This window comes from Somniosus microcephalus, chromosome 9, assembly GCF_052327205.1.
Source record: "Somniosus microcephalus isolate GS21.2 chromosome 9, FLI_Smic_1.0, whole genome shotgun sequence".
NCBI lineage: Eukaryota > Metazoa > Chordata > Chondrichthyes > Squaliformes > Somniosidae > Somniosus > Somniosus microcephalus.
In genome coordinates, this window is record NC_140995.1 from 115,772,072 (window position 1) to 115,798,675 (window position 26,604).

Consider the following 26,604-nt stretch of genomic DNA (forward strand, 5'->3'; position numbering starts at 1 on the left):
CTCTGGGGATTTATCAGCCTTCAATCCCATCAATTTCCCTAACACCATTTCCCTACAAATACTGATTTCTTTCAGTTCCTCCCTTTCATCAGACCCTATGTTCCCCGACATCTCTGGGAGGTTATTTGTGTCTTCCTTTGTGAAGACAGAACCAAAATATGTATTTAGTTGGTCTGCCATTTCTTTGTTCCCCATTATAAATTCCCCTGATTCTGACTGCAAGGGACCTACGTTTGACTTCACCAATCCTTTTCTCTTCACATATCTATAAAAGCTTTTACAGTCAGTTTTTATGTTCCCTGCAAGCTTACTGTCATATTCTATTCTCCCCTTCTTAATTAATCCCTTTGTCCTCCTTTGTTGAATCCTAAACTGCTCCCAGTCCTCAGGTTTACTGCTTTTTCTGGCCAATTTATATGTCCTCTCCTTGGATCTTATGCTATCCATAATTTCCCTTGTTAGCCACGGTTGAGTCACCTTTTTGTTTTATTTTTATGCCAAACTGGGATGAACAAATTCTGTAGTTCATCCATGCGGTCTTTGAATGCTTGCCATTGCCTATCCACCGTCAACCCTTTGAGTGACATTCCCCAATCATTCCTACCCAACTCGCGCCTCAGACCATCGTAGTTTCCTTTATTTAAATTGAGGACCGTAGTCTCTGAGTCAACTACTTAATTCTCCATCTTAATGAAGAATTCGATCATATTATGATTGCTCCGACCCAAGGGGCCTCGTACAACAAGATTGCTAATTAATCCTTTCTCATTACATAATACCCAGTCTAAGATGGCCTGATCTATGGTTGGTTCCTCAACATATTGGTCGAGGAAACCATCCCCTAAACACTCCAGGAATTCCTCCTCCACAGTATTGTTACTAATTTGGTTAGCCCAATCTATATGTAGATTAAAGTCACCCATGATGACTGCTGTGCTCTTATTGCACGCTTCTCTAATTTCCCTTTTAATGCCATCCCCAACCTCCCCATTACTGTTTGGAGGCCTATATACCACTCCCACTAACGTTTTCTGCCCCTTGGTATTTCTCAGTTCTACCCATACAGATTCCACGTCATCAGAGCTAATATCCTTCCTTACAATTGTGTTAATCCCTTCTTTAGCCAGCAATGCTACCCCACCTCCCTTTCCTTTTTGCCTATCTTTCCTGAATATTGAATACCCCTGGATGTTGAGTTCCCAGCCTTGGCCACCCTGGAGCCATGTTTCCGTAATCCCAATCAAATCATATTCGTTTACCTCTATTTGCGCAGCTAATTCATCCACCTTATTACGAATGCTCCTCGGATTAAGACACAAAGCCTTCAGGCTTGTTTTTTAAACACTCTTAGACCTATTAGAATTATTATTTACTGTGGCCATGTTTGATTTAAACCGTTGGCTTCTCTGACTGCCACTTTTATTTTTCTCCTTCCTATCTTTTGTTTTATCAATTATTATTGGAATGCTTTTAGTGTCTTCTACCGTGAGGACCAATACAAAATATTTGTTCAATGTCTTTGTCATTTCCCTATTATATATTTATATTTATTTATTTATTTCTCCACTGAGAAGAGTTCAGCTTTATCTCTCCTCATAACCAGAGTCCTAAGTCCTAAATCTTCCTTGTTGTTCTTTTCTTTTCTAAATTAATTTCCTTATAAAGGCAAGTTGCTCAAACAGCAAACAATATTCCAAATGGTTTTCCTGTCCCCAAAAAAATCTTCCAGCCCAGTGCCAACCCTACCGCATCCACTTCCCCACCACACGTGATTGCCTCCCTTTCTGTGTAAGTGAACCCTGTAAATGAATCTTATAAATTCAAGTATGATTTTAGTTGCACAATATCTTGTATTGCCCAGAGTCAATCAGAAATTCTTGTTACTGTGACTAATGTACTGAATTGACATTCATATTTTCCTAGACTTCAGACAACAGAAGAATAAACAGTTTATCAGACCTGGGGACTCCTTCATTAAAATAGCAGAAAATCAGTACAGCAAATTTCACTTGATTACAGAAGCTCTGAAATTCTGCTCCACTGGCATGAGTATGGTGAAACGGAACCTTCATCTGCCCATGGTGACCGCTGTAGAACCTAGCTTAAGTTTCTAGGAAAGATCGTTAACATAATTGCGCCAGGAGCCTGTGCCTGTAAAGGTACTTTGGAGGGTCAATGTAATAATGGATGGCTCCTCTGGGAGGTCATGAAGGCTATGTCTCGCCCAGTATCTTTACTCTGTTGTAATTTGTTTTGACCCGTGGTGTACCTCCTATGACATCTGTGCATTTCGTCTGCCATTTCCTCCATCTGGTGGTGCATTATCTGGTAGGAAACAAATAGAACACCCATGATGCTTGCCGCTGAAAACCATGTAATAATGCTCCCACTTACAATGCTATCAATGGATTTTCACAAAGGTTTTATCCTATACATGCCATCCTGAGGAAATCTATACATTTTCTCCACAGTTTCAATTTGCTTGGCCATCACAAGCTGTTAACAACCTTGATTTTTTTTGGCACCCAATGTTTTCCTACATTTCCCTTCAGTCCTTTGCATGAATGAGGAATTAATAGAATTACAAAAAAAGAAATTTATTTGCATTTACTACAGCTTAATTTTTCCCTGAGCACTTTACACATAATGAAAATGTCTTTAACATTTAAGCCAAGAGTAAACTATGGGCCAGTTTATTTGCCATCAGATATCACAGAAATGTTTGTTACCCATTCGCCCACTCCTTCATTAATATGACAAAGGTCACAGAGCTGTATTTTTCTGACATTTTTACTCAAGATTCACCTCCCTGAAGAGAATACGTCAATTGGGTAGATTCCATGACAATGCACATTGTGCAGGCTCCTTTGAAATGAGCAGATGTGCTCTATAGTTAATTATGTTGTGCTCTCCCAATAAAAGGAAGGAGTTATACAGCCAAAATAATAAAATATTTAAATCTGCGATTGACTCCAACAAATGATATAACAATAAAAACACTTCTATCATGTCTCCAATGTCAAATTGAGTGAAAAATGTATAATATGAAACATATAGCTCGTGATATTAGTCTTGAAGTTGAAGGTAAACAGAATCCAACTCTGACCAAACTGGGCCAGCATAAAATGAATTATGCTGTTTGCTATGATGGGAAGCTAATATCCATTTGCAGCACAAAGTGCATTTGAATTTCTATTACTGGCCATTTTAGTATAGGAATGGACAGTACAGACTTGCAGATTGAATAGTCCACAGGAGAATAGGAGGGTATTTTGGTGAAAGGGTGAAAACTGGCACTAAATGGGTGTTGTGGTGTGGTAATAAGATATGCCTGTATGAAAGTCTGGTTTTAGCCCACAATTTGGGGGCTAATTCAATTTGCCATGATTTAAACATGCCTGGAGGCACTAAAATAGACCCTGCAGGTTTAGCACTCAAAAGCTGTTTAGAGCAATTTTAGTGGAACGTTACATGCAGCCTCCACGCATCTACTTTCATTGAAGATGTGGAGTGCGCTGACAAAACACACAATGGACCATTTCAGGATGGCTCAGGGACCGAGGAAGAGGGTGCACAGGTTCTCGGACAGCACTGGAGGTCTTGGTGGAGGATGTCCAGAGGAGGGGGGATGTCCTGTTCCCGCAAGAGAGCCCACCTCGCCCTCCTGTCCCTCTCTCCTGCAGCAGTTGGTGCTGCTCTGCCTGGCCTCATCTCCTCCTCCCATTCCTCCTGCAGGCCAAATGGCTAGCAAGATTCCCATGATCAAGCACTCCCATTCTCCTGGTGACTCCTATAAGATCTCCAATGAGGTGGAGTAGCACAGCATTCATTCTTTTTAGCTGAAGTCTTCAGAGAATTTCCAGGAAAAATGTTGATAGTGTCTTGGTGAAGTCTTGACAATGTGTCCCAGAAAGTCTCCCAATGTGTCTCAAAAGTCCTCTTCAAATGCAGGCAATCTCCAGCAGCAAGTAAACTGTGAAAGCTGAACATGGCTTTAAGTAGCGCTCAAAATCCTCCGCAATGACTTGTTTACTCCTATTCAGCTGGTTGCTGTTAGGAGAGGTCGTTAATTGAAATGCTAGCCACCAAACTGGAGTGCAGCCTCTTTAATGAGCACTAGCAGGCAATTTAATTGTCAACCAGAGCCTTAACTATCCTCTGAGTGGCCGTTCCTAGTGGCACTTCAACTCCTTTACCAAGATGGCTTCTTGCGCTAAGCACAGGCTAAACTGGCGTTACAGCTCAAGACCCCATCCCGGCCACCTCGGAGTGTTTTAATATATGATTTTTCCTACTAGCAACAACTAGAGATGATAGAAATACTAGCAATATCTAATGGCAGAAACCCAACATTGAACTCGTATAAGGTTGACTGTGTGTGTACATACATTGTATAATGTCTAGTTGCGGACATTTTTTTGGAAAAATCTCAAAACATTAGAAGACAAGGTAATGGGAATAAGACTAAAAATCCTGTAAGAAACATAAAACAATGTAAAAAGCTTATCTGACATTTTCTCCCACCCATTCTTTTCTGTCACTTTTATTTTGATAATTTACCATAACAGTACCAAAGCTGATATCCTAGACCACCCTGAAGGGGACCTCCAGAAGTTGGCAGGTTTTTGTAAGCTATATTGCATTATTGCCTTTCTAACATTTGCCAGATTTCAGGCAGCTCAGTAACCATTATGATATTTAGTAATGAGAATCAGAGCTGTTTGCATGTAGCAGCTCCTGTGTGAGGCTGGTAAGAGTCACATCTGAAAGAACTTTGGCAATCCATCCTCTTTAACTACCCAAACAAAAAACAAACGCAGCCCTCACAGATTTTTATGATTACACAACCATGATTTTTATTGCCTTGTTTCAATATAAACAGCAATATAGTGGACCAACCTGAAATGCTTGGAATACAGGCCTGTCCCCACAACCCCCGCCCCCGCACCCCCATAAATTATAAAGGTCATCCAACTCCAAAATATTCCCTTGAGACCCTTGAAGAGTGCAACCAAAAACCAAAGATCTCACTAGTTAAGGTAGCCTGGTCAGCACTGCTGTGGAAGTGGACAGGCCAAGAGAACTGATTCTAGGTAAAAATAAAATATCAAAATTAACTAAAATACAGCAAAATCAAATTCAGTGTGCACTAAAGCAGATGAATTGAGATGTTTGACAGACATATGCATATGTAGGAATGTGATGGAAAAACTGATATGGAAATATTAACTGTGCATATGCATCTATCTGTATTGTATAAAAAGGCTGTGCCCATGTCAATCCATTTAGAGTTGTTACTGAGTTGTGGTAATAACATGACTGGTTGCCAGGGACCAGTCAGTCACATGCAAGCGACTGTCTCTAGGCCTGTGCCTCGCCCCATCCCACCTCAGTCCCTTAACCTTCTTGCTTCCTCCCAGTCGATGCTCTGATCCTGATTCTTTCCCAGTTCTAGGTTCCTCCATTACTTTCAAAGCCCAGAGTTCCACCAGTCTTTTCCAAGCACAGTGCTCCATCCCATTCTGAGCCCTCCACCCCAACGCAAGGCCTATGTACTCTGCTTTCTTGGAGCTCTGCTTGGTGGTTGCCCAAATGACAGAAGGCCTCCTCAATTTGGATATGAGATGGAGCTGCCAGCAACCTCCTCAAACCTCCCATTGGGTAAGAATTGTTTTTGCAGGACCAGCAGGACTTGAGGCCTTCTAGCTGCTGATTTTGGACAGCAGCCAGAAGTCTTGAAGATGACAGTCATTACCACTTCCAGGCCTTTCAGATCTGCAGCATGGTGCACTTTCCTTACCCAATTTTAGGTGCCAGCCCCTTCTTGTGCCAGGGGAATGTCAATAAATATGATAATGACCTAACCTACAAACACAGGTGGGTTGAGACCCATCAGGCAGAGTGCATTCCGGGTGGGCTCTATCTGACTTGTGGTAAAGAAAATTGGGCCTACAAAGTTACTTGCATCTAAGTATACTACAATGTTCATTGAGTCTAGGTGTGCCGAAGGTGTGAATAAAAGTTTCAGCAGCAGTGAGGGTGAAGTAGCGACAAAGGTGAGCAATATTGCAGAGGTGAATGTATTCAGTCTTGGTAGTGGATGAGATGTGGGATTTGAAGCTCAGCTCTGGGTCAACAGAACACTGAGGTTGCATGCAGTCTGGTTCAGCCTAAATGAGCAGATGGAAATGGTGGGGGTGGGGAGTGAAGTCAATCACAATGGTGTAGAGTTTTTGACTGGGGATGAGGACATTGAGATGTAGCTTTTGGATGAATGAGAGGAGGAAGCCAAGGATAAACTTCAAAGGTTACCACGTGGGAGCTACAGGAGAAGATAAAGGGCTACTTTGCAGTTACAGAGGATATCGTTGGTGACTTATGAGCAGAACACCCATATTATTTGTTCTTAAATGAATGCATCATGTTGTATAGGGATGACGCTGCTAATAATTCAAGGAGAGAGTGATTCACCCAAGTTGATATTTCAACAATGGTGAACAAAAACATAAATTAAGTTAGAACTATAAAGTCAGGGAAAAATCTAAAAGTGTATCTGGCAGTACCCACCAATCACTGAAGACATCCAGTGAACCAGTAGATACTTTAACCTGGACTCAAGGATCATCTAAGCATGAACTGTAGCTCAAAACATTGGGAAGCTATCAGAGGAACCATGTTCAGCAGATTCATGTAACCTGCACTTGTGTAATATCTCATTTAAATTTGTTCTAAAATGTTTCTTGTGTATCAGATTAGCACTAAAATCAATAATAGATATATATTTTATATACATTCACTGTATGGTAGTTTTGCTTTTCATTTTTTAAGCATCACATTTTGTTATAAATCTGAATTATAAATGCAAAGGCACACAGATCGAGGAGGCATTTTAATTTTGTGGTCTGTTTTAGCTCATTTTAGTGGTGTGGAAAATGCTTTCTATCAGATGGAAAAGGTGCAGACAGCAGCTTAAACTAGTTTGATTACTTACGGAGGGAAGTTCTCAAATTTCATGACTCACATGTCTTGTAACCAGAATGCTTTATGATTGATGCCATTTTGATTCAAGATCATGGCTTAGAAAGTGGACCACACAGTGCCCGTTTTTTGAGCACTAAACGGCCCTTTAAGCTCCTAATATGGCAATCAAATGCAGGTCAAAAATGTTAACTCTGCAACTATAAATCAAGTGCAGGTGGAATGCCTAGGGTCAAAGATCAACTTTCTGAAATAAATCAGAGTAACTAATGAACACAGGACCCATGTGTTGGAGCTTAGAAATGTACTGGCTAAAAAGAGCCTTGGCAAGAGAAACGTAGTTGCTAGGAGATTTAGAACGCAGGTAGAATAAGAAACTGGAAATAGGATGAGAGAGGCAAAAGTAAGCAAACTGAGAGAGCCTGCTGAAGTAAGAGACTGAAGCAAGAGGGAAAAAACACCTAGAGATAAAGGATTGAGAGATTGTACCCAAAAATTGGTTCCCCCAATTGTTCACCCAAAAGACTAGCACAACGGAGACCAATTTCTCCCCCATCATGTCACAATACATCTCCTAAACCCTAGAATCATAGCACAGAAGGAGACCATTAGGTCCTTTGTGCCTTTGAAAGAGCTATCCAATTAGTCCCACTCCCCTACTCTTTCCCCAAAGCCCTGCAAATTTTTCCCCTTCAAGTATTTCTCCAATTCCCTTCTAAAATATTACTATTAAATCTGCTTCCATCACCTTTTCAGGTAGTGCATTCCAGATCATAACAACTCGCTACATAAAAAAATTCTACTCATCTCACCTCTGGTTCTTTTGTCAGTTACCTTAAATCTGTGTCCTCTGGTTACCGACCCTTCTGTCACTGGAAACAATTTCTCCTTATTTAACCCTTCATGATTCTGAACACCTCTATCAAATCTCCTCTTAAAATTCTCTACTCTAAGGAGAACAAACCCAGCTTCTCTAGTCTCTCCACATAACTGAAGCCCCGCATAGATTGAGTGGACTAGATAGAGTTTAGAAGAATGAGAGGTGATCTCATTGAAACGTATAAAATTCTTAAGGGGCTTGACAGGGTAGATACTGGGAGGATGTTTCCCCTGGCTGGAGAGTCTAGAACTAGTGGTCACAGTCTCAAAATAAGGGGTCAGCCATTTAGGACAGAGATGAGGAGAAATTTCTTCACTCAAAGGGTGGTGAATCTTTGAAATTCTCTACCCCAGAGGGCTATGGATGCTCAATTGTTGAGTATATTCAAGACAGAGATCGATAGATTTTTGGATATTAAGGGAATCAAGGGATATGGGGATAGTGTGGGAAGGTGGAGTTGATGTAGAAAATCAGCCTTGATCTTATTCAATGGTGGAGTAGGCTCGAAGGGCCGAATGGCCTACTCCTGCTCCTATTTCTTATGTTTTTATGTACCTGGTACCATTCCAGTAAATCTCCTGTGCACCCTTTCTAAAGCTCTGAAATACTTCCTAAATTGTGGTGCCCAGAATTGGACACAATACTCCAGCTGGGGCCTAACCAGTGATTTATAAAGGCTTAGCATAACTTCCTTGCTTTTGTACTCTATGCCCCTGGATCCATATGCTTTTTAACAGCCTTCTTCTCAACTTGTCCTGCCACCTTCAAGGATTTGTGTACGTACACCCCAGATCTCTGTTCCTATACCCCCTTTAAAACTGTACCATTTAGTTTATTGTGTGGCGTACCAATCACAGAATGGACACAATCCGCTTTCCAGTCTGTAGACTATAAATCAGGCGTCATGCCTTTAAGAAGGATCGCACCTTTAAGAAACTCAATCTGCAACATAGTTAAGCCCAGAGCGGGGGAGGGGCAGTCGAAGCTGTGCACTGATGAAAGAGAGTTGTACTTTGTGTAGTCTCTGACTCCATTTTGTGTTCAGCATGCAGCCTCAACAATTAAACCTTTTCTGTTGAACCTCTCCGAGTTCAGTATTTTTTGCTAGGAGTACGTAGACTCCTACATTGGTGACCCCGACGCTCAGGACGACTCCTAAGCGTAACCATGGCTGACACAAACGCAGTTTCTGTGAACCTGCCAGAGTTCTGGGAGAACCTGGCCACCGCCTGGTTCCTTCAAGCCGAATCGCAATTCCGACTCCGTGGCATCACCGCCGATGCAACGATGTACGACTACCTCCTCGCCTCCCTGGGCAGCTCCACAATCACGAAAGTCTGGACAACACTACAAAACTCTCCGGAGGAAGGCAAGTACGCACATCTCAAGGCCGCGCTCATTAAAAAATTCACAGCCTCCCAATTTTTGCGCAACTGCCACCTCCTTGACCTCCCGGGCCTCGGTGACTCCACGCCGTCGGACTTGCTCTCACACATGTTTGCTCTGACCGACGAGAAACCGCCCGGCTCCCTCTTCCGCACGCTCTTTATCCGCCAACTACCTCCCAGCATCCGCCCGGCGATCGTGGCGTCCAGCCTCACGGACCTCGACGCCCTGGCCGACGAAGCCGATAAGCTCCTGTCCGCCAGCTCCAACCACGCCGTCACCCCTGACCTGGCCTCCGCAGCGTCGGCGCGCGCTCCACCCTCTATCGCGCGGCCACACAGCTCGGCCACGAGGCCCCCCAGGCCCCCACGTCCCCCAAGCCCTCCGACCCAGGGCTACTGCTACTTCCATACTTGGTTCGGCGCACGGGCACGCCGCTGCAGCCATCCCTGCACGTTTCCAACCGCCCCCACACTGGCCTACACAATGGCCGTGGGGCAAGCAGGCGTGCTGCTGTACGTTATGGACAGTGCCTCCGGACGCCGTTTCCTATGCGACACGGGCGCGCAGCGCAGCATCATCCCCGCGTCTGCCCTCGAGATCCAGCGAGGCGGCCGCGGCCCTGCGCTGGCTGCCGCCAATGGCACTGACATCCGGACGTACGGCACCCGCACCGTCACCATCGACCTCGCAGGCCGCCGCTACCACTGGGAGTTTATCACTGCCAAGGTGCTCTCCCCGCTCCTCGGTGCAGATTTCCTGTGCGCCCACGGCCTGTTGGTCGACATGCCTCGGCGCCGCCTCGTGGACATGAACACCATGTCACCTGTCTCGGGTGCCATGGCCCCCCCCAACCCACCGAAATGGCGTGGCAGTGCCGCGCCCGCTCAACGGACGACTACTCAGCACTCCTGGCTGAGTTCCCAGCCCTCACCAACCCGACCTTCTCCGCGAAGGTTGCTAAGCACGGGGTAGAACACTTCATCCCCACCACAGGCCCACCGGTGTATGCCCACGCCCGCAGGCTGGACCCGGCCAAGCTGGAGATCGCGCGGGCCGAGTTCGCCACAATGGAACAGTTCGGCATCATCCGCCGCTCCAACAGCCCCTGGGCCTCCCCACTCCACATCATCACCAAACCCGGCGGGGGATGGCACCACTGCGGGGACTACCGGCGCCTAAGCAACGCCACCACGCCAGATCGGTACCCCATACCGCACATTCAAGACTTCTCGACTAGACTGGCCGGCCGCTCAGTCTTCTCCAAAGTCGACCTGGTGCGCGGTTACCATCAGGTGCCAGTCCACCCCACGGACGTTCCCAAGACGGCCACAATCACCCCTTTTGGGCTATTCGAGTTCCTCCGAATGCCCTTCGGCCTCAAAAACGCGGCCCAGGCCTTCCAGCGGCTCATGGACTCGGTCCTCCGGGACCTGAAGTTCCTCTTTGTCTACCTGGATGACATCCTGGTAGCTAGTTCCTCCAAGCAGGAACACATTGAGCACCTCCGCACCCTGTTCCAGCGGCTCAGTGAGCACGGGCTCATCATTAGCCCAGCCAAGTGCCAATTCGGCCTCAGCAGGATCGAATTCCTCAGCCACCACATCACGCAGGACAGAGCCATTCCCCTGCCCGCCAAGGTGCAAGCCGTCCAGCAGTTCCCCCGGCCTACCACCATCAAAGGCCTCCAGGAGTTCTTGGGGATGATCAACTTTTACAACCGCTTCATTCCCGGAGCGGCCTCCCTCATGTAGCCCCTATACGAAGCTCTCCGGGGTAAGAAAGACAGAATGGCGATTGAGTGGTTGGCGGACATGTTGACCGCTTTCGACTCGACCAAAAAGGCGCTCGCCGACGCCACCATGCTCGCTCACCCACAGCCCAACGCCAGGGTGGCCCTCACCACGGACGCCTCCGACCACGCGGTCGGCGCCGTGTACGAACAGTGGGTCAACGGGGCCTGGCAACCGCTGGCCTTTTTCAGCCACCAACTGCGCCCCCCGGAGGCCAAATACAGCGCCTTTGACCGCGAGCTCCTCACACTGTACCTGGCAGTCCGCCATTTTAGATTTCTTCTGGAGGGCCGCCCCTTCACCGCGTTTGTCGACCAGAAACCCCTGACATTCGCGATGGCGAAATCTGCGGACCCGTGGTCAGCCAGGCAACAACGCCAGCTCGCCGTGGTGTCGGAATTCACCACGGACATCCGGCACGTCTCCGGTCGAGACAACGTGGTGGCCGACTGCCTATCCCGCCCCGCCGTCCACGGCGCCCACCTGGCAGTGGACTATGCTCAACTGGCAGCGGAGCAACGCACCGACCCCGATCTGCTCTCCGCGCCCACAACCCTCCCAGGGCTGCGACTGACCGACGTCGCCTGCAGCCCGTCCGCCATCACAGTCAAATGCGACACCTCCTTGGTGCAACCCCGCCCCGTAGTCCCGGCGTCCTGGCGAAAACGGGTGTTCGACATCGTCCACGGCCTCTCACACCCCGGCACCCGCGCGTCCATTAGACTGGTGGCCAACCAATTTGTCTGGCGCGGCCTGCGCAAAGATGTGCGCGTCTGGGCCAGATCCTGCATAGCTTGCCAGCGTGCCAAAAGCCCCACTCGAGGAGTTCACCGTGCCAGAAAGAAGGTTTGACCACGTCCACATCGACCTCGTCGGCCCCCTGCCGCCATCACAAGGTCACACGCACCTGCTGACAATCGTGGACCCTACCACCCGCTGGCCTGAGGCCATTCCACTGACGTCCACCACCACCGCCGACATCGCGAGGGCGTTCATCGGTACCTGGGTCGCTCGGTTCGGCGTCCCCTCTGACATGACGTCGGATAGAGGCCCGCAGTTCACCTCTGACCTGTGGGCCGCCATCGCCCGAAACCTCGGGGTGGCCGTTCACCGCACCACGGCTTACCACCCCCAAGCCAATGGACTGTGTGAGCGATTCCACAGGTCCATGAAGGCGTCCCTCTGCGCCAGCCTCGAGGACGAGGCTTGGATCGACCGCCTCCCGTGGGTGCTACTCGGCCTACGCTCCGCGGTCAAGGAAGACCTGCAAGCCTCGGCGGCGGAACTCGTGTATGGACAGCCGCTGCGCGTACCCGGAGAGTTCCTGCCCACCGCCACGACCCCCTGGTCGGCTGACCAGCAACGCCGCGCTTTCGCCAACCGAGCACAACAGTTCGCTCCGGTACCCACCGGCCGGCACGGCGAACCAGCAACCCGCGTACCACCTAGCCTGCACATGGCCAAATTTGTTTTCGTGCGCCATGATGCCCACCGAGGACCTCTACGGCCCCCATATGACGGACCCTACACGGTACTCCAGACGGGGAACAAGTTCTTCCTCCTCGAAGTGGGCGGCAGAACTGACAAGGTGTCGGTCGACCGGCTCAAGCTGGTGCACCTAGAGCCCGATGAACCCGTTCAAGTGGGCCAACCCCCACCGTGGGGCAGACCACCTAAGAGCCCGATGCGTCCGACCGCCCCGCTCCCGACACCAACCGCCAAGAGCCGTTCCGGCCGTGCCATCAAGCCACCACGCCGGTTCGTACACTCCCTACTAGCGGATTCTGGGGGGAGCTGTGTGGTGTACCGATCACAGAAAGGACACAATCCGCTTTCCGGTCCGTAGACTATAAATCAGGCGTCATGCCTTTAAGAAAGATCGCACCTTTAAGAAACTCGATCTGCAACATAGTTAAGCCCAGAGCGGGGGAGGGGCAGTCGAAGCTGTGCACTGATGAAAGAGAGTTGTACTTTGTGTAGTCTCTGACTCCATTTTGTGTTCAGCATGCAGCCTCAACAATTAAACCTTTTCTGTTGAACCTCTCCGAGTTCAGTATTTTTTGCTAGGAGTACGTAGACTCCTACAATATTGCTTCTCCTTATTCTTCCTATGAAAATGCATCACTTCACACTTCTCTGTTAAATTCCATCTGCCATGTATCTGCCCGTTTCATTAGTCTGCCTTATGTCCTCCTGAAGTCTGTTGCTATCCTACTCACTGTCAACTACATTTCTGAGTTTTGTTTTATCTGCAAACTTTGAAATTTACCCTGTATAGCCAAGTCCAAGTCATTAATATGTATCAGAAAGAGCAGTGGTCTTAATACCGACTCCTGGCGGACACCACTGTATTCTTCCCTCCAGCCTGAAAAACAACCGTTCACTACTACTCTTTATCAAATTTTTCACCAGGTATTTGCGTTTACAAAAGCAAAATAATGCGGATGCTGGAAATCTGAAATAAAAAACTGAAAATGCTGGAAATACTCAGCAGGCCAGGCAGCATCTGTGGCGAGAAACAGAGTTAACGTTTCAGGTCGATGACCTTTCGTCAGAACTGGAGTAACACGTTTTAAGCAAGTACAGAGGCAGGGAAAAGGGGGAGGGGAGGAAAGAACAAAAGGGAAGGTGTGTGATAGGGTGAAAGGCAGGAGAGATTAAAAGACAAAAGGGCTGATGGCGCAAGGCGAAAGGAGGTGCTAATGGGACAAGTTAAGAAACAAAAGATGGGTCTAGAGGAGGTATAAATGGGAGTATCAGAATGATCAGCAACAACTGCTGTCCAAAAAAATGTGGGCAGAGGTTATGATCCGAAATTGCTGAACTCAGTGTTGAGTCCGGAAGGCTGTAAAGTGCCTAATCAAAAGATGAGGTGCTATTGCATTTGTTGATACAATGTGGATAATTTTCACCTTGGACAGTAAACTGGTGGGTGATAGTCTCCGCCACAGTACCACCCAGGTGCTGAAAGTTGAAAATGACCCCAGTCAGTCCCTAATCAGTCCCCACTGCCTTCCTCGGCATGTTTAATGGTAAAATCAATGTAATGAATAGGTAGAATTCAAGCTTTGTAAGAGTTAAATAGGATTAACGGTTCACATTTCCATTCCATATAGATGACAGAACAATCTGAATAGAGAAACGTAAAAGTTAGTGATCAATTTCTTGATTAAGGACAGATCCTGTCACAATTAGTTTTAATTGAAATAGTTACAGATACCATTAAGGGATGAACAGGACAATACCACAGGTAACGATTGGGAGATGGCAGAAATATTAAATCATTATTTTGCTTTGGTATTTACCAGGGAGATAGAACAGGTGGCATGACATTGGACGATGAGATGAGTAATGAGATAAGTGCATTTAAAATAGGGGTATTTTAAATAAACTAATCAAACTCAAAGAGGATAAAACCCACGCATTTTAAAAGAATCTAGGGAGGAGATAGCAGAGGCATTACTACACATATTTAATAATTTGTTAGAAAAAGGTGTAGTGCCAGAAGACTGGCAGATAGCTAACGTTATACCGATATTTAAGAAAGAAAGATTTGCACTTATATAGCACCTTTCATGACCACCGGATGACTCAAAGCACTTCACAACCAATGAAGTACTTTTTGAAGTGTAGTCACTGTTGTTTGTGGGAAACGCAGCAGCCAATTTGCACACAGCAAGCTCCCACAAACAGCAATGTGATAATGACCAGATCATCGGTTTTTGTTATGTGGACTGAGGGATAAATATTGGTCAGGACACCGGGGAGAACTCCCCTGCTCTTCTTCGAAATAGTGCCACGGGATCTTTTACGTCCACCTGAGAGAGCAGACAGGGCCTCGGTTTAATGCCTCATCTGAAAGACAGCACCTCCGACAGTGCAGCACTCCCTCAGCACTGCACTGGACTGTCAGTCTAGCTTTATGTGCTCAAGTCCCTGGAGTGGGACTTGAACCTACAACCTTCTGACTCAGTGAGGAGGGGGATTGAACATGTCCAGGGAATTATAGACCAATCAGCTTAACATCGGTGGTAGGAAAAATAATGGAATCCCTACTAAAGGAAAAAATTAGAAGAACATCTAGAAACGAAAAGTATAATAATGAATAGTCAGCATGGATTTCAAAAGGGAAAGTCTTGCTTGACCAACCTTATTGAATTTTTTGAAGAGGTAACAGAGAGAGAGTAGACAAGGGTAATGCAGTAGATGTAAATTATCTAGGTTTTCAAAAGGCCTTCGATAAGGTACCCCATAATAGACTAATGAATAAGATCAGAGAATGCAGAGTCAGGAGACAAGTAGCAGAATGGATTGCTAGCTAGCTTCAAGACAGAAAGCAGCGAGTGGGAGTAAAGGGTAGTTATTCACAGTGGCAGAAGGTGGGTAGTGGTGTTCCACAAGGATCAGTGCTGGGATCAAAGCTGTTCACAATTTACATTAGCGATTTAGACTTTGGAATCAAAAACACAATTTCTAATACTGAGGAGGACTGCAACAAATTACAGGGGGACATTAATAAACTTGCAGAATGAGCACATAATTGGCAAATGAAGTTCAACATAGACAAACGTGAGGTATTACGTTTTGGTAGAAAGAATAAGGAGGTCACTTATCACTTGGAGGCTGGGAGTCTGGGTGGGTAGAGGAACAAAGGGATTTCGGAGTACAAATACACAAATCACTAAAAGCTGCGCCACAGGTTAGCAAGGCCATTAAAAATGCAAACCAAGCACTAGGGTTTATTTCTAGAGGGATAGAATTGAAAAGTAGGGAAGTTATGCTAAACCTGTATCGAACCTTGGTTAGACCACACTTGGAGTACTGCGTGCAGTTCTGGTCGCCATATTATAAAAAGGATATCGAGGCACTGGAGAGGGTGCAGAGAAGATTTACAAGGATGATACCAGAAATGCGAGGGTATACATATCAGGAAAGGATGAACAGGCTTGGTCTCTTTTCTCTTGAAAAAAGATGGTTGAAGGGTGACCTAATAGAGGTCTATAACATTATGAAAGGTTTTGATAGAGTGGATACAGAGAGAATGTTTCCACTTGTGGGGAAGAGCATAACTAGAGGCCATTAATATAAGATAGTCACCAAGAAATCCAATAGGGAATTCAGAAGAAACTTCTTTACCCAAAGAGTGGTGAGAATGTGGAACGCGCTACCACAGGGAGCGGTTGAAGCGAATAGTATAGATGCATTTACGGGGAGGCTGGACAAACATATGAGGGTGAAGGGAATAGAGGGTTATGCTGATAGATTTAGATGAGGAAAGACGGGAGGAGGCTCGAGTGGAGCATAAACGCCAGCATGGACTGTTTGGGCCAAATGGCCTGTTTCTGTGCTGTATGTCCTATGTAATCCTATGTAATTAATATGTCAAAGTTTAGATTATTTCACAGAAGACTATTTACAAAAATCCAAAACAAAATGTTTCTGCTTCACCACTTTTAAAAGATTGCAAATTAAAAAAAAAAAAATTAAATTACGTTCTAAAAGGGTAGATTGCGCTTGTTCATGGAAAATTTTGCAAATGAGTTTGTGCAGAAACTTGAGAAAAAAACAACTTATAACTAGCGCAATATTGAGCGCAATTTGCACCCAGATCGCCAATTGCGCCCAAAGCGGAAACTCTTGGCCCAGATGTTTACTAATGAAGGTAATATTCTCAATGACAACCCTTCTTGGGCAATAGAGTAAGTTAGACCTGGGATGATAAATGTCAGCCAAGTGATATCTGGCTCAGAAAATCAACGGCGTTACCATCAAACCGATGTTTAGGCCACTGAGCCTCATATTGGCAGTCAGAGGTTGCACAGAGAGGCAGTACTAGGTTCAACACAGACAAAATTATTCAACAATAGCAACAGTTAGTGTAAATGATTTGACAGACATAGACATCCTGTGACAAGGGCTAGGAATTTCTACACTTAATATATATAGCACAACTTTCTGCTCAAGCAGCACAAATTTGCATCAAAGTAATTGAGCATGAAGTAAAAATGCTTGTATGTGAATAGCTACAAATCACACTAGAAATAGAAGATTGCAACATGCCTACTTGTTGAGGCACTGATGCTATTGAGAGATTAACAGTGCAAAATAGTTTATTCATTAACAACACAATTCTGCATTATCATTTTAATCAGTCCCAAGCATTACAGCACATGCAATAACTCAAGAACAGCTGTTCTTAATCATTTAGACAGCGCTTACATACTGTAGGCAGTGGTCCAATCTTGACTCATTCTGGGGAATCACATGCATACATGCCAGCATTTGATGCAGACATCAGCATTTTGGGGCCAGCACAGACCATGGCCCTCTTCCCGGCAGCCCCATTGCTACCTGAATCCAGCTGCTAATACACTGGACCAGGTCCCTTTCTCTTCTCAGCACCACTGCTAGTAATAACAGCAGGAACTATGGTCTCTGTGCACTGTAAGGTCCTCCATAGCAGGGAAAACTTTTGTTCTGTGGAATCAGGAGTTTGATGCACTGAGATTGATTCTGTGGCTCTTATGCACTAGTGGCGATGGGCTGCTTCCTGAATGCTGCATTAGCGAAACGTCCTTTTAATGTGTTCTTTATAATTTTATAAATAATGTGAAGTGTGTTAGTGGGCTTTTTTGAAGCTAATGTAAAGTACAAACAAGAATACATTTCACATTGATGCATTTAAGGGGAAGACAGATAAACACATGAATCAGAAAGGAATAGAGGGTTATGCTGATAGGGTTAGATGAAGAGGGGTGGGAGGAGGATCGTGTTGAGCATAAATACCGGCATAGACCAGTCGGGTTGAATGGCCTGTTTCTGTGCTGTACATTCTATGTAAATTCTATGTAATTCTATCTAAAAAGACTGAGAGAACTAGAAACGTGGGTGCCTAGTTGGTCTATAGATGTAAAAACAGTGCAAGAAGTGTGTTTATCTATTTTCTGTTGCAGATGGATATGTGAGTTGATCAAATTATGTCTCCCCCACTCACAATCCATCCAATGCTAAATCAGAAGCCTAGAATTAACAAAGTGGCAGACAAATTCAAAGTCCAGCCACACAGTTCTGAGATATTCTGCTCTGAACCAACTTTATCTCTCCTCTGAGGGAAGAGTTGAGGATTTGCAGGAATTTGTAAAATACAAGTTCAGGACTTTTCTCAGGGAGCAAAGAGTGATCACTATCTTCATCACTAGAAGTCACAGCTGAACCCCTTGCCGAAGGTTAAGGGGTTGAATTTCCATGGGGATTGTCCTGATCGACCGCTGTAACTTTGCCGGTAGATCCACAGGAACCCCAGAGAAATGGCATACTTACCGATTACACTGATTCTTGAAGTTTTTATTGTTATTTTCTGGTTAGAGAGCTTGAAAGGTATTCATTTTTAGGATAGTGTAGAGTTATTACACAGGACCTTTACATACTTTATATACGACATAAAGAGGGAGTCACATGAGGGCAGTCTCAATGACATAAGGACAATCAAAATGTGTGTGATCCCCCGAACCAATGAAAATTGGACAAGCTCCTATTGTGTGAGGGATATTATCATTTGAAGATGAGATAGGTAATCCCACTTTTCCACCTCCAGCCCCAGAGCCAGATAAAAGAACAAAAGAACATAAGAAATAGGAGCAGGAGTAGGCCATTTGGCCCTTTGAGCCTGCTCCGCTATTCATCAAGATCATAACTGACCTTCTACCTCAACTTCACCTTCCTGCACTATCCCCAATATGTCTCACTGAGGTATATTACATCCATAATGAATATAATTAAAACATATACATTATCAAGTACAATACATAGAGAAACAAATGGAAATATTGAGTAGCAGAATGGTGTGAAGCATCCAAAAAAAAAAGAATATTCATTACACATTGCATTGTATGGTTTTGGCACTGGACTAGCAACCAAGAGGTCATGAGTTCAAAAAACAATGTGGCAAGTTGTAAAATTGAATTACAAGTCTGGTAATTTACGGCATGGCACTCGGAAAAATGACCATGAAAGCTGCTGGATTGTTGTAAAAACTCAGCTAGTTCACTGATGTCCTTCAGGACAGGGAACCTGCCTGGACTGGTTTATATGTGACTCCAGTCCCACACTGCTTGGTTGATTCTTAATGCCCTCAGGGCTGTTGTGCATTTACAGCATTTTCTCTTTTTATTTATGAAATTGCCAAATAATGTCGAGTCACATGACTCAAACAGATGTTGAACTCAGGTGTTGTGCAGATTCCATTCAACGCTGGTTTATGTGCCAGGTCCAGGCTTGTATTCCACTTATAGCATGCATTTTTATAACATCTGTGGGGCTGAAAATCTCAAACTCCTCTGGCGCACTCCCATGGTAAGGGCCTGAAATTAGACCATGACCCAGACACATCAGGCCTTGGCCTGATGTCCAGGATGTCACGGATCTTGTACCTGCCCTTACAAGGCCAGTGGTTGGAGGAGGGGTTCTGGTGTCTCACATTGTTGTAAGTTCCCACGTCCCCAGGTCCCAGAGGGGCCCAGCATATCATCGGTGTAGGTACAGGCATACTAGGCTGCCTGGGACACACCTAAATCCCTCTAAGACTTCAATTTTTTTGCAGTGTATTTTGGCCATCTTATGAACAGGCCACTGGATAGCATAGTTTCCATTTCTGGAGGGACCCTAGCACCCCTCCAGAGCAGGCTGACTTTGGCTAGAATTCCTGGGCTTCTGGGGCAGGTGGGCACATGCCAGGATTATGTAAATGAGGTGACCTCCCCCCAGCCTCGCAAATTCAGCCCCAGTGGTTTCCAGAGAGTGCACACTGCACTTATGTTGGAATGCAGTCACGCCCCCCGCCACCCCACCCCACCCCCCCCACAGTGTATGTATATCAAATATTAGTTCAATTGAGTTTTAGTAAAAAATGTGGGCTATGCCAGAGTTTTAATGGGACATCAGGGCTCAGGCTGTACTTAGGTAGAAAAATAAACAAGTTGTAGCTCGGGCAGATATTGTTTGCTTTACAAAGGCCAATTTTCATTGGAAATAGGGACGGAGACCTGTGACAACTGAGCCTTGCTCACCTTGGATGGTATTGGTGCTGAACCGAAATCTGTCAACTTATGGTGTATGGCTCCTGGTCATCCAGGATTTCTGGGATTTTGCCTGGGCGAGGGGGGAATGGCTGTGCCTACAATAAGTTACCGACTAAAAGCAGTCATCTAAATGAGGCAGGATGGGGCATTTGCTGAAAGGGCAACCATGTTGATGGGTGCCCAGAAGAAGGTCCAAGCCCCTACACCGAGCCCCTCTCTGATTGGAGGATTAGAGAGGGGCAGACAGGAATCACACATGACCCAGAAGGCAAGTCCCTTTTCGTTTTCACAGGTACATCGGACCGGGGATTAGTGCTAGAGGCTATTTGCTGATGTTTCTAAACAGCAGCCAGTAAGGCCCCAAACACAGGCCTCTCTGGCCTGCAGCAGCGGTGGATCTTCCTCCCTTTTTCTAGGCTGTAGGTCAGCGGTGGGCAAAATACGGCCCGCGGACTGTGTCTGACCCGCCAATTGATTCAATCCGGTCCGTGCAGTGGATCTGAATGGAATGCCTAAATCTCGCAATTTCATTTTTGCAAAATGCGCAAATCGGGGGCGGAGGAGTGGGTGCCGAGATTTAGGCAGGTTGAGGTTTCTGAGAGTTGTGGTAAGAACCAGTGAAATAAGTGGATGATGGCAAAGTGTTTTATGGGAAGTTTAAGCCGCTCATAAAAGTGTGTCCTATTATTATTTGTGCTAGGGACACACGCAGAGTGTGACGTGCACTGTACACAAGACAAGACGGTTTATATACTAGTTGATCTCTGGTGGTGTTGTCCATGAGAAGGCAGAAGTGTTTAATAAGGAATTGAATCTCCTGTGCTATTAGTCTCAGTAAGCGAGAGGATGGAATATTTGGGACGAGAAGGCTGGGTTCGTAAGAATTCAGTTATGCATCCCCTCCCTTCACCTCACCTCAAATCGGCGTATTTTTTTCTGAAACAATTCCGAGATTTAGGCATTTCCAGATTCAGGAAGTAAGTCAAGGACCTCTTCTCTGCGAAATAGTCTGATTCAGGCAGTTCTCACAAGCCAGGTATGACCTTGAATTATTGCAGACAGACAACAAAAGACGAGGAGCTAAAAAATGGATCATCATATGGATAATGGAGATGTGTCAGACTGCCTGGGGTTACCTGTAGTAGTCAATGTAGTAGTCGAGTTATCATTGTATCCAGCTGAAGCTACAACAACAAAAACTTGTATTTATATAGCACTTTTTACGTAGTAAAACGTCCCAAGGCACGTGTGAATAACAACAGCGTCTCTCTGGGTACAGTATTTGTGCACGATTTGGGCCTTGCTGAGGTTCATTACATTTTGGGTAAACCTGTATCATGTTCGTTAGCATGTTAATAAGTGTTGTTATTTTTATTAAGTGTGAAAACCACATGAAGGGTTCTTTACATAATAACTGCCATAACAAATTTTAATGGTAGCTGTTGTTAACACAATTCATTTTGTGTGTGCGGCCCTCAGCAGCTCACCAAAACTTGTTAAGCGACCCTCCAGCCCAAATAATTGCCCACCCCTGCTCTAGGTCCTGCGGGAGGTGGACCTCCGTCAGGGGAGCATCTGAGCTATGCAAATGACCTGAAACCGTAAATCTTTACTGACCAGTGTTAGGCACAGGGCCTGGAGGAAAATTTGCCCTATAATGTCTGGGAGCATCCACAGTTGCTGACACAGAAATAAAGAAGCAGGTTGAGAGAGAGAGACAGACAAATTAATTAGGGAGAACGAGATCAATAAGAAATGTGAAGAACAGAAAAGACATCTCAACAGCAGGGAAAGGAATGCCAGATTAGAAGGAGAAGAAGAGGTGAGTGAGATATTGGTCAGAAAAGAACGGCTGGCAAAATAGGCAATACAGATACATATTTGTTTGAACAAAATGAGAGGAAATGGAGGTAAAGGCAGAAATGCCATTTCGGTACGTTAGTTGTACATTTGTACTGACATTTTCTATTTGTTTCCCTTCATTTATGTTCCCTGGATCAGGATGAAACATAGGTTTCATATTTTGTAGAGCGCCATTTCTACTTTAAGCAAATAATCAGAAAAAAAACCCTGCGATATTAGTGCTGGTAACTTCTTTAATTAGGGCTTAGCATATCAATCCAGCTGTGGAGTGTGCATATTTTAGTGCTGATGAGCAGAGCAAGGTGTAGACAGGCCTCCTTCACAGATGAGGACATATGGAAACCACAAATAAAAAGCAACGTGCTGCGAATGCCAGAGATCTAAAACAAAAACAGACAAGACTGGAAACACCCAGCAGGCCCGTCAGCATCTGTAAAGAGAACATATAAATCAATATGTGTGTGTGTCCAGACAGTCACCTGTTTTCACACATATCACAGGTGCTGAGGTGAGCATAACTGTACAGACTTCCTCTTAGGATTGCCAACCCTGCAGGATTGTCCTGAAGTCTCCAGGAATTACAGATTGATCTCCTGGGCACAGCTTCCAGCAACACTGGAGAAAAATCGTAGGGGCGTTAAAAAAATGTTTTTTTTTCCCCATTTACTTTGAACACTTTTATTTATTAGTTATAAAACTATTGGAGGTCAAGAATCATCCATTCAGGTAACAAAGTGTTGGATTTTGTGAATGGAGATGAGCTGGAGGCGGGACTGCTGCTTGTCAGATCTAAGTCCCGCCTCCATCATCTTCTGGCCAACCAGCAGGATTTTCCCGATTGACCTTGTTAAGCCCGCCCTGCGGGCTCAGCAGGCCAATTAGGGGGAAGTCACTGACAGAGCACGTCAACGTCTGACGTGCCATCTGTCAAGATTTCTTGAAAGAAGAAATGTCAGCATTTGACAGCTCTGTGAAGCTGTACAAACACTGACATTCTGTGTAGTTTGATGAGCCCTTGTGTTCAGGACTCATCAAACCTTTCTACTTTGTAGATTTCAGATGACTGTTGGTTCAGAGGATCCAACAGCCAGTCTGTGAAATCTACAAGGGAGATGTCGGGACTCCCAATCCAAAGCGGATGAAGGCTGTAGGCAGAAACAAAGGTAAGTGAACATTTTTTAACAATTTACACTCACCTTACATATTTACCACTCCACACTTGCACCCATCACTCATCTCTACACCTCACTTTCAGACCCCTCCGACCCCCGCAGACCTCCTACTCGACTCCTCCAACCTGGCGGGGTTCAGCGAGGTCGGGAAGCCTGCAGTTGAAAAGGTAAAATGGGACTAATCCCCTTTTTCTGCCTGTTAACTACCTGTTAATAGGCAGTTAAAAGGATTTAATCCCTTTCCCACCTCGAGGAGACAGGACCCGGGTCAGGACGGCTTCCCGCCTCCTGGCAAAAGGGCACGGAGGCGGGATGGGGGCGGGTTTGCCAGCCGCCCCCACTTTCTGCAACTTTACCGGAAGTCCCGCCTCCGTACCTGCCTCCTCGGGGCTGGCAAAATCCAGCCCAAAGAGTCTGTTCGCTTTCCATTTGGCATGGGAAAGCAGGGTTTGTGATAATGGACGTGTCGGGTGACCAATGGCAGTAGGAACATAAGAGGGCCATTCAGCCCCTCGAGCCTGTTCCACCATTCAATGAGATCATGGCTGATCTGTGACCTAACTCCAAATACCCACCTTTGGCCCATATCTCTTAATACCCTTGGTTAACAAATAGCTACCAATCTCCGATTAAAATTAACAATTGATCTAGCATCAATTGTCGTTTGTGTGGAAGGGAGTTCCAAACGTCTACCACCCTTTGTGTGTAGAAGTGATTCCTAATTTTACTCCTGAAAGGTCTGGCTCTAATTTTTAGACTATGCTCCCTAGTCCTAGACTCCCCAACCAGCGGAAATAGTTTCTCTCTATCTACCCTATCTGTTCCCCTTAATATCCTGAAAATTTTGATCAGATCACCCCATAACCTTCTAAATTCTAGGGAATACAACCCTAATTTGTGTAATCTCTCCTCATAACTTAACCCTTGAAGTCCGGGTTTCATTCTGGTAAACCTACGCTGCACTCCCTCCAAGGCCAATATATCCTTCCTAAGGTGTGGTGTCCAGAATTGCTCACAGTACTCCAGGTGTGGTCTAACCAGGGTTTTGTACAGTTGCAGCATAACTTATACCCGCTTGTACTCTAGTCCTCTAGATATAAAGGCCAGCATTCCATTCGCCTGTTTGATTATTTTCTGTACCTGTTCATGACATTTTAGTGATCTACGTACCTTTGGACATCCACTGTTTTTAGCTTTTCATCATTTAAAAAGTACCCTGTTCTATCCTTTTTAGGTCCAAAGTGGGTGACCTCACATTTGCTTACATTGAAAGTCATTTGCCACAGTTTTGGCTTTCATCTACACTGCCTACAATGCCGCCTAGCTTTGTGCCATCGACAAATTTGTATATATGCATTTCTACATCATCGTCTAAGTCATTAATAAATATTATGACTAGTAGAGTGGTGGCAGGGCAGTTGGAGGCAGTCAGGTCATGTGATGATACCTCCAGGAATATGTCCAACCAGAGTTGGCAACCTTACTTCCTCTTCCCAGGTTTGTGCCCTTCCTGTAAACATAAGGAGATAGTTACAGTGACCACATCCTCTGTGTTTCACAGCAAGGCACGGACACGGCTTTAAACTTGATGACAGTGAAAATCATTGCCACAATGAATGTATGCGCATATCAGAACGGAAGAAGGACCCACTCAAAAATATAAGGAGATAATTAGATGTCCGAAATAACAACAGAAAATGCTGGAAAAACTCAGCAGGTCTTTGAAGAAGTTTTGAAGAAGGGTTCGACCCGAAACGTCAACTCAAATTTCTCTCCATGGATGTTGCCTGACCTGCTGAGTTTTTCCAGCATTTTCTGTTGTTATTTCGGATTTCCAACATCTGCAGTATTTTGCTATCGTAATTAGATGTCCAGCTGCTCAGGATTCGGGGAGTGCTGAAGTTTGTCGAGATGGCAATGTTCCTGGTCTATGCAAATATAATCGCATACACACATTTACAAACCTGGGAAGAGGAAGTTAGTACAAATATGCTCACCACAGCGGTACAGGTTGAGCGTCCAGAATCCGGCGACGTCGGGACCGAGTCCGAGCCGGTCTGTGTGTTTTCCGGACTTCGGATCGCGTTCCTGATGTCCGAAATTCGGAGATATCGCAACCTGGGCTCGGGCGTTTCCGGACTTCGGACATCAGAAACACGTTCCGAGTCCGACAATGCCTGGGCCGCTCCGCATAGCGCGGACGCGTTTCTCCGCCCCGCCCCTTTTGTTAAAGGGCAGGGACGTTGCGAGCGCTGCAGAGCATCCGATGGCCCACACTAGGTCACCAGGGCGGCGTGGTGCCGTGGCCGCAGCCTGACGGAAACACTTAGTGCAGATTAAGGAGGATAAAACACAACACTGAAGCTTTATTGCATCACTCGCATTTTTCATAGGATTTTTCAAAAAAAGACAACAAAAGTTAATGGCTTTTTGAAGTACAGGTTGAGCGTTCAAAATCCGAGTTACGGATTCCGGAACATTTTACTGATTCCGGACGACCCTGTCAACTATCCCGGATTCCAGAACTCCGGAATTTGGACGCTCACTCTATGTGTGAAAACAGTTGGCTGTCTGAACATACACATACTTCAGGGGATATTAGTGAGTTTGATGAGACAACACTGGGTAAGCCATTGATCATGGGTGAGGAAGGTGCTCAGGGGGTGGATAAAGAAGGGCTGTCTGTTACAGTGTAGGCATACAACTTGGCCCAGGCCCTGCTGAGTCACCTTATGGTTCCAACCTCATTGGGGCACTGATGAAATGAAATATATTTCACAAGCTTGAACTGATGAGCAAGTCACTAACCTCATTCCATAAGATGACACAAACTGGTCTGGATGGAATTACAGATTCTACTTTCCAGTTGGGAATTTTGTGCAACAAGAGTTCTTTGCTACACAGACTGCTATTGAGCAACATGGCATTAGTAGTAATCTGCAGAGGGAAAAAACCTCAGGCATGCAAGCAACAAGTACAGTGGATCAAATGATGATGGGGAGGTTTACCGTCCAAGATGCAATCATAGTCAGTTTGGAGACACATTAGAGACAGTAATCAGTGAGGGATTCAGAAAACTTGCAGCAGAGCAACAGTCTGCATATGTAGAGCAGTGGCCACTGTCAAGTCTCCAGTAATGGCCGGCATACACAAGCACAGCAATGGGCAGCTGCCTCCTGTTTCTCGCCAGCACTTGCCCCTGGCAAGTGACAAAACGAACACCACAATGCATTACAGTCCCCCCCAGCCAATTAAGACAGGCTCTTCCTGCATAAAGGCAGGACAATGTGAGCCTGTAACAAGTAGGAGTAGACAGTCACAAGCAACTCCTCAGGAGGTCGCTTGAAAGCTTCCACACCTGCAACTTTCAATACCTTAGAAGTAGTGCGGTGGAAAGAATACCTGCATTGGTACATGAAGGACAAGCTGACAATAAACATATTGCGCACATACAC

At 45.7% G+C, this 26,604-nt stretch overlaps 1 long non-coding RNA gene across 1 annotated transcript; it reads right to left on the reverse strand.

Annotated features, from left to right (window-relative positions):
* Positions 1-1,949: 1,949 nt before the first annotated feature.
* On the reverse strand, positions 1,950-25,416 carry LOC147112615 (uncharacterized). Its single transcript, XR_015079444.1, has 2 exons — positions 25,147-25,416; positions 1,950-2,325 (listed from the first exon to the last, which is right to left on the reverse strand). It is a non-coding gene; the product is annotated as an uncharacterized LOC147112615 (long non-coding RNA).
* Between the last annotated feature and the right edge of the window lie 1,188 nt (positions 25,417-26,604).